Source organism: Protopterus annectens, chromosome 6.part0 (assembly GCF_019279795.1).
Source record: "Protopterus annectens isolate FY-2018-M chromosome 6.part0, PAN1.0, whole genome shotgun sequence".
Classification (NCBI taxonomy): Eukaryota; Metazoa; Chordata; order Ceratodontiformes; family Protopteridae; genus Protopterus; species Protopterus annectens.
The window spans coordinates 1,128,106,991-1,128,120,836 of record NC_056737.1 but is presented as its reverse complement, the minus strand read 5'-3'; the positions used below and the strand labels follow the sequence as shown (position 1 = coordinate 1,128,120,836).

At 45.8% G+C, this 13,846-nt stretch overlaps 1 protein-coding gene across 2 annotated transcripts in view; it reads left to right on the top strand.

Annotated features, from left to right (window-relative positions):
- Positions 1 to 13,846, top strand: part of MARCHF7 (membrane associated ring-CH-type finger 7) — a 919,282-nt gene that overhangs the window by 610,309 nt on the left and 295,127 nt on the right. The window lies entirely within an intron of this gene.

The window sequence follows — 13,846 nt, the reverse complement described above, 5'->3', positions numbered from 1 at the left end:
TCAGACAAGAGTCAAAGTTGGCTAAGTACCCCGTTGGGGAATATTTTAGTTTTTTCTTGACTCAGTGGTTTACCGGATGTCAGAAAAAGTGAATAATTGTATTTCTTGTGGGAAACAGATACCGCATAGAGACTACCATACTTTGTGTATTCCTTGTTTAGGGCCTGAGCACGACGTTGTTGGGTGTCGCTCTTGCGCTAGATTCAATAAGCGCACTATTAAGAGAAGATTAGATTGTGCCAGGTTAGTCTTCGGGAAGCGGTGCAATTATAAAATGCCGTCGGATGCTCCGGCGCCCGCTTCTTCGAAGAAGCGCAAGGAAAAAGCAGTTAAACCTAGGCTAGAGGAACCGTCAGTACGGACGCTGGTTCTTTAGAGGTGTCGGTGGAGCGGTGGTTCCACGGAGGTTTCTTTGGGATCCCAGGGAGAGTCTTTGTTATTGCAGGATGTGGCCTCTCAGGAGGCAGGCCAGGCTGATGGGGCTTCTCAGGTTACTATACTCCCCTCCTGCCTAGGGTGGTTAGGCCCTCTCCTTCTGTTTCCAAGGCTTCTCCCAGGGGCAGGCCAGGTTTAGCTTCAGTTGGTGTTACCCCTAGTTCTTCAGGAACTGTGCCCAAGAAGCATATGCTTAAAATGGCAGAAGATTTGATTACTTTGATTAGGGGTTCTATGCCCTCCTGATAAGAGACCTAGGGTGGAGCCTGAGCTAGGGAGTTTTGAGCAGGCTTCAGATGTTTCAGAGTCTTGGCTGAAGACTTGCAGGAGTACTCTCCTTATTCTGATTCTGATGTGGATGATTCTACTCCTTCTGCTTCTCCTCCTGAGGATTTTTCTTTTCAGAAACTCTTCATTCCATGAGGGAGCATTTTAAGTGGGAAGGTCAGGACTTCTCTGATTCCAGGAAAAGGCTTGGGGAATTTTTGTTTTTACCCCAGCATAGGCCTTTGGCTATACCTCCTGTTTTGGATGTAGTGGAAGATGTTTTTGCAGAGGCTTCTCTTAATCCTGATTCTTTGCCTCCTGCTCCTGTTAAACCGGATAGGTATTACAGGGTGCCTGAAGCTCATAAGTATCTTTTTAAGAGTCCTAGGGCAGACCCAGAAACTGTTAGCCAGGGGCCTAAAGGTGTTAAGGCTTCTGTTGTAAAGAATCCAGTTCCTGCAGACAAAGAGGCCAGGGCCTTGGATAGATGGGGAAAGAAAGTTTATACTTCTTCCACTCTTGCTATGAGGGCTTTGAATTGCCAGTTTCACATGTTGAAATACCAAAACTATCTCCTTTCACAATTGAAGTTTAAGGTTGATGCTCTGGCAGAAGGTATTGATTGTAAAGAGTTGCAAGATTTAGTACATGTTTCTGAACAGGTGGGTAAGCATTCTTTGCAATGTGGTTTTGATGCTGTACAGGCCTCGTCTAGGGTGGCTGCCACTGGGTCAGTTCTTCGCAGGCACGCCTGGCTGAGGGATCAAAATTTATCTGACCATGTTAAAACAAGGATTTTAGATGCTCCTTTACAATCTGACGTGTTGTTTGGTTCTCCTGTTGAGGCAGTTTTAAAGAAAATGGAAGACAAGGCTAAGTCTATGCAGACTGTTAAAGATTTTTTGCAGGTCCAGCCTCCAAAGTTTAGTAGAAATTGGCCTACTAAGGGGTGGACGTATCCTTCTTATGATTCCCAGTCTAGGGGTAGATCTAGTCGTGGTAGGGGCAGAGCTCAGGGCTCTTGCAGGCCTAGAACAGGGAGTTCTCCTGCACAGTCTTCGGGTGAGGGCAGAGGTCAGTCCTTTCGTAAACAGACCCAATGACCTACCTTTTCAGCTGCCAGAGCCTTCTCGTCTGGCAGCACCTTTGGGAGGAAGGTTGGCACTTTTCAAAGAAAATTGGAGTTTAATTACCCAAGACAGATGGGTATTGGATATCATACACCACGGTTACAGGTTTTATTTCCATACCTTGCCTCCTTTCAAAGGCATGCCAGACGTTCCTCCTCAACAAAGAATAGAGGCTCACAAGCAAGTTTCTCTGTTACTCCAAATAGGGGCCATACAGCCGGTCCCTATGCCAGAAGTGGGCCTAGGATTTTATTCTCGCCTGTTCCTAGTACCAAAGAAGGGGAACACGTGGAGACCAATTTTGGATTTATCTATCCTCAACACTTATCTGGACATTCCCAAGTTCAAAATGTTGACGTTACAGCAGCTTTTACCTCTGCTGGGCAAAGATCATTGGATGGTAACTTTGGATCTCAAGGAGGCTTACCTTCATGTTCCTATAAGACTAAGTTGCAGGAAGTATCTGCGTTTTCGAGCTGGGACTTCTCACTATCAGTTCTCTGCATTGCCCTTTGGCTTATCTACTGCGCCCAGAGTGTTCACGAAAGTTCTGGCTCCAGTGATAGCTTTCTTCAGGCTAAAAGGAATACAGATCTATCCTTATTTGGACAACTGCCTGATTCTGGCTCGAGGAAGGGAAGAGCTTCTTCATCATTTGGAATATGTGATAGCAGTGCTAAGATGCCTGGGGTATTCTGTGAACGAAATAAAGTCCAGTCTAGTACCCTCTCAGGACATGTGCTTTCTGGGTGTGAGACTGAATACAGCATCCCAGATGGCCTTTTTAACCCCGGACAAACAAGAGTGTCTTTCCCTTTACTTTCATCAACTATCTCATCAGTCCAGGCTGACTGCAAGGACAGTCCTTCAAGCCTTAGGGTTCATGGCATCTTGTATTCTGGTGCTTCCCAATGCCAAACTGCATATGAGGAAGCTGCAATGGTATCTCAAAAATGTATGGACACAGCACTGCCAGGATCTGGACACTGTCATTCAAATAATACCTTGCATTCAAAAGGAATTTTTGTGGTGGGCTCAGGAATGTCACCTAAACAAGGGACTCTCTGTGACCCGGCCAGAGGCGAGTCAGATTTTAACGACAGATGCCTCAGACAAAGCTTGGGGAGCTCATCTAAATGGAAAGTGGATACAAGACAAGTGGCCTGCCAGACTACAACATCTACATATCAACCTGAAGGAGATGTTAGCAGTCCAGTTTGCATTAATAGCTTTCAAGGATTTACTTCTTCCAGGGCAGGTGTTGATTCTAACAGACAACACAACTGTCATGTGGTACATCAACAAGCAAGGGGAACATTCTTATCCTCTATCCAGGCAAGCAATGATTTTGTGGGAGACTGCTCTCAGTTTACAGCTCAATCTTCAGGCAAGGTTTCTGCCAGGAGCACAGCACTCCTTAGCAGATGTGTTGAGCAGGCAATTATGGATCCCCACGAGTGGAAATTGGATCCTCATGTATTTCAGAAATTGACAGTGTCATGGGGAACTCCAGACATAGATCTGTTCGCTTCTCCACTAAACCATCAGCTGCCAAAGTTTTGCACAAAAAGGTTTCATCCCACAGCTTGGAGAGTGGATGCTCTTTCTTTCAATTGGAGCAATCTTCATGTGTATGCCTTTCCACCTCTGCCTCTCCTCCCAAAGGTACTTCTAAAGGTCAGACAGGACAAGCCAAGGATGATTTTAATAGCTCCAGATTGGCCTCGACAGCACTGGTACCCATTACAGAGAAGTCTGGTACGGAAGCCTCCATGGCCTTTGCCTTCGATTCCACACCTGTTGTCACAGGAGGACAGCCATTTGCTCAATGTCAAGCTTCACTCTCTGCACCTCACAGCCTGGCATATTCTGTTTTGAACCATAGTGGGCCTCCACTTCCTCAGCAAGTTTTGAATGTTATTTTGGAAGCTAGAAGGCCTAGTACAAGGAAAGTGTACGCAGATAAATGGAAGAGATTTTTATTTTGGAGTGCAGCAAAAGATTTTGATGTTTCTGAGCCTAATTTGAGTGTGGCTCTTCAATATCTTACTGAGTTACTGGACAAAGGTTTGTCTTTCTCTTCTATTAAGGTTCATGCTGCAGCAATTTCGGCTCACTATGATTGTGACCCACCATTGTTTTCTCATCCTTTGTTCAAGCAATTTCTTAGAGGGCAAAGAATATAAGACCCCACGAAGAGCTCCTACTCCTGCTTGGGATCTCAATTTTGTGTTGGAGAAACTCACTCTACAACCTTTTGAGCCTGCAGCTACTTCTGAGTTGAAATATTTATCATGGAAGACTGCTTTTTGTTGGCCATTACCTCTGCAAGAAGGGTTTCTGAATTGCAGGCCCTTATGGCCGTTGAGCCTTTCTTGATTTTCCATAAGGATAGGGTATCTTCACGTACTAATCCTTCCTTTATGCCTAAAGTGGTTTCTAGTGTGGCTTTAAACCAAACTATTCATTTGCCTACTTTTATGCAAATCCCCAAAATAAAGGGGAAAAGATTTTGCACACTTTAGATGTACACAGGCAGTTGCGATATTATTTGGACAGAACTAAAGGGTTCAGGCAGTCTCAGCAGTTATTTGTTTCTTTTGCTTTGAGTTCTCAGGGCAAGCCTGTGTCAAAACAAACTATTTCTAAGTGGATTGGGTTTTGCATTGCTTTCTGTTATTCCCATCATGGCAAGGAGATTCCAGCTGGGATTAGGCCTCATTCCACTAGAGCTACTGCCACTTGACAGCTTTTTGAGGGGGGTGGCAACCAAGGATATTTTGGAGGCAGCTACTTGGGAGTTCAGTGCATACTTTCTCTAGGCATTATCACCTGCCACTTTACTCTAAATCCAGGGCTGGTTTTGCCACTGCTGTTTTACAGGGCATTTTGGCAGCTCCTGCTTCCTTATAGTTTGGCCATCCTCCCATACCTCTGCTTTGGGATTCTACCCAAGTGTAAGGACTGCAGCAATGTGAGATGAAGAACATAGTACAGTTTTGTACCTACCATAAATGTAGATGTTCGAAGATCCACATTGCTGCAGTCCAATTTACCCTCCCTCCTTCCCCTCTGTAGTTAGAGGTGGTTGTGTGGGTTGAGTTGTAAATATTGTGTATATAGTGTATATTTTGTACATATAATTAGGGCAAGGGTGCTTGGTTTTGTTTTGCTGTCTTTTGGTTTTGACCTTTATTTTTAGGGTCTTCTGACATCTGGGGCAAGAAAAGACTGAGGATATGACGTCGGTCATGCACATTTGTACCCTGACGTCCTTTTGTCAGTCAAATGCGCCTTGACCGACGTCAGCCTTATACTTTGATATTCGGGCTGACCGAGGACAGCGGACTACCCCAAGTGTAAGGACTGCAGCAATGTGGATCTTCGAACATCTACATTTATGGTAGGTACAAAACTGTACTTTTTCATTTGGTGATTTTTGAAAATTTGTGTAAATGTATTTGAACTGTCCCAGGTTTTTTTTACCCTGCCTTCATATGCATGCTTACACTACATAAGGAAGTACTTCTGGGCTTAGTTAAATGTGCACTTCTGGTGATGTCCTTTTCATTCGTCCTCACTAATGAGTTTGTACCTGTTCCTTGGATCCAACGCTGACACATATGCTAGGCTTCAGATACAGCTCTTGAGCTCGTCCCTTTATACGTAATGCTTTATTCCATCCCCATTGCCTCAGGTCTCCCTATCTGATCTGTGGTTTGAGTCCCAGGATACAAAATCTCCGAGAGGTTCGGTGTCTGATCCAAGGAGAGTTCCTTCTGCCACTCCAAATTTCCTGACTGGCTGTGCTCCAATACTCTTGGATCAGAGTGAGTGCCTGAGCAGAGATGTCTGCGCCAGAACTGAGGGGTTGAGTTTAGCTCCATTTTTGTTAGATCTGTCCATCCTTCTCAGACCTATGGCTCTGGACAGCTCTGAACTGGTCCTCCCCTTGAGGGTTGGATCTGGGGGTGGCCCTGACCCATCATCTTTGGAGGCTTCGGTTCCGAGAAGGGGAGGAAAAGGTTCCCCGACATTCAAGGTAGTAGGGCCTTCTGTTTCTATAGATAAGTCATCCCATGATGTCCTTCAAGGATGCATCTGCAGTCCTTACAAATGGGTTGTCCTGTCGTCAGGCAGCCCTTTGGTCGGCCGGATTCCAAAGTCTGGGTCCGGCTTCGGCTGGTGTCGCACTTCACCCGACGTCATAGCTGCAGTTCTTCGGGTATAAAGGCATCAGCCGACGCCATTTTCCTCGGTCTTTCTTGCCGCGTGGCGCCCGAAGCAGAAGCTGTTCGCAAGTGCTGGTCGGTCAGAACCAGAGATTACTACTACCGAATACTACTTCGAAGACTTCTAAAAAGCTAAGTACCCCGTTGGGGACTCTTTCTTGCCTCAGCCGATGTCAGAAAAAGTGAATAACTGTTTAACTTGTGGGAAACAAATACCTCATAAAGATTTCCACTCTTACTGCTTACCTTGTTTAGGCCCAGACCACAACGTAGCAGCTTGTCTAGCCTGTGCTTTTAACCGACGGACGCTTAGACGTCGGTCGGAATTTGCTGAACAGTTTTTCGGCTCTGATTTTGCTTATATTATGCCGTCGGATCCTCCGACTTCACAAATAACCAAAAAACGCAGGGAAAAGGACCGACACTCACGGTCCGCGGTTTCGGCCGAAACCGCGTTTAAGCCAACCACGAGTGTCTCGGTTTCGACTGAAACCGAGCAAGCGGTTCTTCCTCCAGCCGAAAACATGCCTTCTACCGAGGCCTCTTCTAACATGGTGGAATCGGCTTCTGAAATCCAACCTGCAGTTGCGGTTTCTCAGGAATTATCTGACACTATTCCCTTGGATATTTCAACCCCTGCACATGGAGCTGCTAGGCCTCCTGCAGCCATGTCCATTAAGGCCTTTGCCAGGGCTAAAGCAGCTAAAGCTTCAAAAACTGTGCCTGTTAAGCCCCCCTCTCACAGGCCCAGCTCCAGTTCCCATATGCTTTCTCTGGCAGCGGATCTCATTTCTTTAATCCGTGGATCCCAGCCTCATCCAGACAGGGCCTCTCATCCACCTCCAGAGAAGAGGCCTAGAGCAGAGCCCCCAGAGCCAGTATCCACAGATGATTCCTCTGATGACTCAGAAAATACAGACCCTCCAGAGGCTCCTTGCTCCCCTTACGAAGACTCTGATGCTGAAGAGTCCATCCCTTCTGCCTCTCCACCTGAGGAATTTTCCTTTGGGGAAACCTTGCATGCTATGAGGGAACTATTTCAGTGGCAGGGCCAAGATTTCTCAGACTCCAGGAAAAGGCTTAGAACCTTTTTACATTTGCCACAGCATAGGCCTTTAGCTATACCTCCAGTTCTTTCTGTTGTAGATGATGCATTTAATGATGCTTGCACTGCTCCTGATTCATTACCTCCGGCCCCTGCTAAGCCCGATAGGTTCTACAGGGTCCCGGACACTCATCACCATTTATACAAGGCTCCTTTTGCAGATCCCGAGACCATCTCCCAGGGGCCTAAGGCTGTAGCAACTACATCTGCTAAAAACCCCCTCCCCTCTGAAAGGGAATCCAGGTCCTTAGAGAGATGGGGTAAAAAAGTTTACACTTCTGCTACTCTGTCAGCTAGGGCTTTGAACTGTCAATTTCATATGATTCAATATCAAGAATTTATGCTAGACCAGTTAACTAAAAAACTGTCCTCTGATGAATCTTTAGATGAGAAGTATGTTCAGGAAATGGTACATAACATACAGCAAGTTAGTAACCATTCTTTAAAGTGTGGCTATGATGCACTGGGAGGCTTCCTTTAGATCAGCCATGACTGGCACAGTTATCAGAAGGCATGCATGGTTGAAAGAGCAGGCCTTACCGGACCATGTCAAATCAAAACTTTTAGATGCACCCATGGACAAGGTCAGTTTATTTGGTTCTCCTGCACAGCAGGTACTGAAAAAGATGGAAGAGAAGGCGAAATCTGTACAAACAGTGAAAGATTTCTTACAGGTTCAACCTCCAAGGTTTAGCAGGAACTGGCCCTCCAAGAATTGGTCCTTTCCGGACTCCTCTAAAGCACAGAGAGGCAGGAATAGGCGTTCAAGAGGCAGAACCCAATCCAGGGGTGCCTACAGGGGACGCCAGTGGCAGGGTAACAACCAGCGAGGCACAGACGCAGCCACCACCACTACAACAACACAATCACAGTGACTTGGCTCTGGCACCGCCTACCAGGGAACAACTGGAAGCACCCTTAGGCGGAAAGCTAGCCTTATTTTCAAAGAACTGGCATTGCATCACAAGGGAAAAATGGATTTTGCAAACTATAGACCCAAGGTTACAGGTTCCATTTCCATACTCTACCAGGAAAGAGAGGACTGCCAAACCTACCACCTACTCAAAGGGCAGAAGCTCTAAAGCAAATATCTCAATTATTAAGAATGAGAGCTGTGGAAAATGTACCATCTATGGAACAAGGAAAGGGATTTTACTCCAGACTCTTCCTGGTACCAAGAAAAGAGAGCAAATGGAGGCCTATTCTCGACCTGTCCGCTTTAATGCTGACCCTACAGCAGCTTCTTCCCATGTTGGGCAAGGAGTCTTGGCTGGTAACTCTAGATCTCAAGGAGGCATACCTGCACGTCCCCATACGACCAAATTGCAGAAGATACCTCAGATTTCTTGCAGGATCAGAGCATTATCAATTCTCAGCATTGCCCTTTGGCTTATCTACTGCGCCCAGAGTGTTCACGAAATGCCTGGCATCAGTAATTGCTCATTGCAGGCTTCAGGGAATCCAAATTTACCCCTACCTGGACGACTGCCTGATACAAGCGGACAACAAAAACAAGCTAACAGAAGACTTACAAAGTCATTTACCTGCTGCAAGCCCTGGGATATACAGTCAATTTAAAAAAGTCAAGGCTGATTCCATCCCAAAGAATAACCTTTCTGGGTGCAGAGCTGGACACATCAAAACAAATGGCATTCCTAACTATAGAAAAGCAAGAGCAACTACCTCTCTACTTCTTGGCATTAACAAAGCAGAACCATCTAACAGCAAGAAAAGTACTGCAATGGCATCCTGCATAATTCTGGTCCCTCATGCCAGACTGCATATGAGAAAGCTACAGTGGTACCTAAAGAATTTGTGGTCTCAACACAAACACAGCCTAGAAACCAAAATTCCAATAATCCCATGCCTGAAGCAAGAGTTCCTATGGTGGGCTCAGGCCTGTCAATCAAACACAGGATTGCCCTTCTGCAACAGTCAACCAAGCCAAACCATCACGACAGACGCCTCAGACCTCGGTTGGGGGGCCCACATGCTGGACAAGTGCATACAAGGCTTATGGACTCAAGACCAGCTGCACCTGCACATAAATCTAAAGGAAATGCTGGCAGTAAAATTGGCAATCCAGACATTCAGACCATTTCTCCGAGAAGGTCAGTTGATAAGAACAGACAACACCACAGTTATGTGGTACATCAACAAACAGGGAGGCACACATTCATACCCTCTATGCCGGCTGGCACTGGACCTATGGACTGTGGCTCTGAGCTACAACATTCAGTTACAAGCAATTTTTGTACCGGGAAAAGAAAACATTCTAGCAGACATATTAAGCAGGACTTCCACGGATGCCCACGAATGGATGCTGCATCCGGACATCTTCAAAGCCATCACAAGAAAATGGGGACTACCACAAATAGACTTATTTGCATCCCCACTCAATCACCTGCTAAAGAAATTCTGCACAAGGACGTACCACCCACTTGCTTGGAAGGTGGACTCCCTATCTTTCAGTTGGGAAAACCTGACAGCATATGCATTCCCACCACTTCCTTTGATGCACAAGGTGCTACTAAAGATCAAAGAGGAACGTCCAAGGATCATTCCGATAGCTCCAGACTGGCCAAGGCAACATTGGTACCCATTACTGAGGAGCATGTCTCGGGAACAAATATGGACACTACCCCTGATCCCATTGCTGTTAACACAGAACAACTACAACATCCTGCATCCAAACCTGAAAACTCTGCAGCTGACTACCTGGAACATTGCATAAGATCAATTAACCCAAATTTATCCCAAAGGGTTAAAGACATTATCCTTGAGGCTCGCAGACCTTCAACAAGAAAGAATTATGCAGCAAAATGGAAAAAATATCTCATTTGGAGTACTGCAAAGGGAGAAGATGTGTCACTGGTAAACATAGCCAACATCCTGGAGTACTTGGCAGAGGTCTTCCATACAGGCCTGTCCTATTCTTCCATCAAGATACATGCATCAGCTATTTCAGCAGAATACAGCTTGGATCCTCCTGTCTTCTCACATCCTCTGCTCAGGCAGTTTCTGAGAGGAATTAAAAATGTAAAACCTCCTAGGAAACCACCATTGCCAGCATGGGACTTTAACTTTGTGCTAGAAAAATTGACACTTCCCCCTTTCGAACCAGCAGCAACAGCAGAATTACAATACTTATCCTGGAAGACTGCTTTCCTGCTGGCAATCACCTCAGCAAGAAGGGTTTCTGAACTACAGGCATTAATGGCAGTGCAACCCTTCCTGATCTTCCATCAAGATAGTGTCCATGAGAACAAATCCTACATTTATGCCTAAGGTGGTATCCAGAGTGTCTTTAAATCAGGCTATTCACCTACCTACATTCTTCCCCAACCCACAGAACAGGGGAGAAAGACTGTTGCATACCTTGGATGTACATAGGCAATTACGCTACTACCTGGACAGGACCAAGTGCAATAGAAAAACTGACCAGCTTCTGGTAGCATATGCAACAGGAAAGGAAGGAAAACCAGTTACAAAACAGACAATCTCCAAGTGGATAGGAAATTGCATTAGATTTTGTTACTCCTACCATGGAAAGAAAACTCCAGAAAACATCAGGCCTCACTCCACAAGGGCTACAGCCACTACCACAGCTTTCTTACGAGGAGTGGCTACCAAGGACATTATAGAGGCTGCTACTTGGACCTCCGTGCATACATTTGCCAAGCATTATAATTTACCTTTATACTCTAGATCCCGAGCAGGTTTTGCCACTGCTGTTTTGCAAGGGATCCTAACTACACCATAATCTCTCTTTTTTCCTCCTCCCCTAGTTTGGCTATGGTATTCTACCCATTTGTAAGACTGCAGATGCATCCTTGAAGGACATAGTACAGTTTTGTACCTACCATAAATGTAGATGTCCGATAGGAATGCATCTGCAGTCAGGATTACCCACCCTTCCCCTCTGTGGTACTCTTAGGGTATTTGCCATCTTTTAGCTAGCTTGGGGGGGATCTATTATGGTGTATTTGTTTGTATATATGTACATACATGCTTATTTTATGTGTTTGCTCTCTACTATTTGGAAACATTGGCATTTATCCAAATTTAGCCATCCAAGAGGGCACCTGGCATCTGGGGCAAGAAACACTGAGGAAAATGGCGTCGGCTGATGCCTTTATACCCGAAGAACTGCAACTATGACGTCGGGTGAAGTGCGACACCAGCCGAAGCCGGACCCAGACTTTGGAATCCGGCCGACTGAAGGGCTGCCTGACGACAGGACAACCCATTTGTAAGGACTGCAGATGCATTCCTATCGGACATCTACATTTATGGTAGGTACAAAACTGTACTTTTCAGATCCAATTCCCTATCCCTCATTTGGCTCCAAGCTTCTGAGTCATCACACCTACTCCACAGGGACAGTTCAGTTAGTCTCCAGACAGTTCCACTAGAGGAACTTCTCTCTTCCGATACCTCTCGAGTATCCCACAGAGGAGGTTCCTTGGAAGAGGATATTGTAAGAGAAGACACGGGCTCCCCCATGGAGGCTCTCATGGAAGACGTTTATTTTGATGAGGGGGAAAGATCCCCCAGATCACCACCTGAAGACCTCTCCTTTGGAGATGCTGTAAAAGTCCTTAAGCAGAAAGGTGGCTGTTCATCCCAGACTTCTGAAGAATCTGTGTTCCTGGAGGCTTTTACTGCTGGACCATCTATATCTTGGGTGACCCCCCCCCCCCCCCGGTGGATGAACTTATTGACCTGGTTTCCCACCAAGCATGGAAGGAGCTGGACACTGTTGAACCTATCCCCAAGTGCCCAGACGAGATGTTCATCGTGTTTCACTGTTGCAGTCATTACTCTTAGGTTATCCTGCTGGCAGGCTACCCGCAGTCGGCCAGAATTCCAAAGTCTAGGTCCGGCTTCGGTTGCTGTCGCCTCTTCCTTGATGTCAGTGCGCCAGGGGTATAAAAGATGCAGCAGACGCCATTTTCTTCAGTCTTTCTTGCCGCGCGGTGCCCGAAGCAAAAGCAGTTCGCAAGTGCCGGTCGGCCGACCCCGGAGATTTTCAAAGCTGAATTTCAGAACCGAAGTCTTCATTAAAGTTAAGTACCCCGTTGGGGAAACTTTTTTTCTTGCACCAGACCGATGTCAGAAAAAGTTAACAATTGTATTTCTTGTGGGAAGCAAATACCTCAAGGATTTTCACTCTTACTGTATTCCTTGCCTAGGCCCTGATCATAACGTTGCCAGCTGTCTGTTTTGTGCTAGATTTAACCAACGCACTATCAAGCGTCTGTTCGATTTTGCATTTCATTACTTTGGCCGAAGATTTAATTATATAATGCCGGCGGAACAGCTGACAACTGGAGTTTACAAAAAACGCAAGGACAAGAATAGGCATCCGAGGTCCAAAACAGACTAAGCCTCTTCTAGGCCAGTCGTCGGTTCTCAGTGAGGCACTTTCGCAGCCCCTGGCTCCTGCTACCTCAGAGCCACAGGCCGCTACAGACTCTCATGTGGAGCTGACTGGGCCTCTGGAAACCCAAGGTATTGGACACTCTGAAATCAATCCCTCAGATGGGTCCGGAGCCGCTGAGCAGGCATCAGCTTCTGAGGGTGTCTTCAGACCTACACAACTATATGTTAAGCCATCTTCAGCTTCAAAGACTAAAGCAGCTCTAAAGACAAAGAAACAAGTACAGCATTTTCCTATTCAGACTTCCATGCCTGAAAAAGTTGCTCAAAATGGCCGAAGACCTAACTACATTGATCAGGGGTTCCACCCCCTCTTGATAAGAGGCCTATGCAAGAGAACAGAGTATGATCCTTCTGATCAGGTTTCTATTTCCTCTGATTCCTCTTCTGAACAGGATTACTCCATGCTTCCTTATGAGGATTCTGATGCTGAAGAATCCATTCCTTCAGCCTCTCCTCCTGAGGACTATTCTTTTGGGGAAACCCTGCATACTATGAGGGAGCATTTCCACTGGGAGGGCCAAGATTATTCTGAATCTAAAAAAAGGCTCAGAGACTTCCTGCTTCTTCCTCAGCACAGACCCCTTGCTATTCCACCTGTTCTAGACATTGTAGATGATGTATTTTCAGAGTCCAGACTTTCCCCTGACTCTTTACCCCCTGCACCTGCTAAGCCAGACAGATACTACAGGGTCCCAGATTCTCATAAATTCCTATATAAAAACCCTGCTGCTGTCCCAGAAACTATATATCAGGGTCCCAAGGGAGGTTAAAGCTTCCACTGCAAAAAACCCTGTCCCCTCTGATGGGAATTCTAGGGCTCTAGACAGATGGAAAAAAGTTTACACTTCTGCTACCCTGATTGTAAGGGCTTTAAATTGTCAATTTCATATGCTTAAATATCAGCAATATTTCATGTCATTACTTAAACAGAAAATGTTGACGAATACTGAATGTTCAGAGAACAAGGAATTTGCGGGATTTAATGCATGCAACTGAACAAGTGGGAAAGCATACTTTGCAATGTGGTTACGATTCACTGGAGGCCTCTTGCAGGGCCGTTGTTACAGGTTCTGTTATTAGAAGGCATGCTTGGTTAAAGGAACAAAATCTGCCTGATCATCTTAAAACAAAATTATTAGATGCACCATTACAGCATGATACTTTGTTTGGTACTAAAGCAGAAGAGGTGTTGAAAAAAATGGAAGATAAAGCAAAATCCATGCAGACAGTCA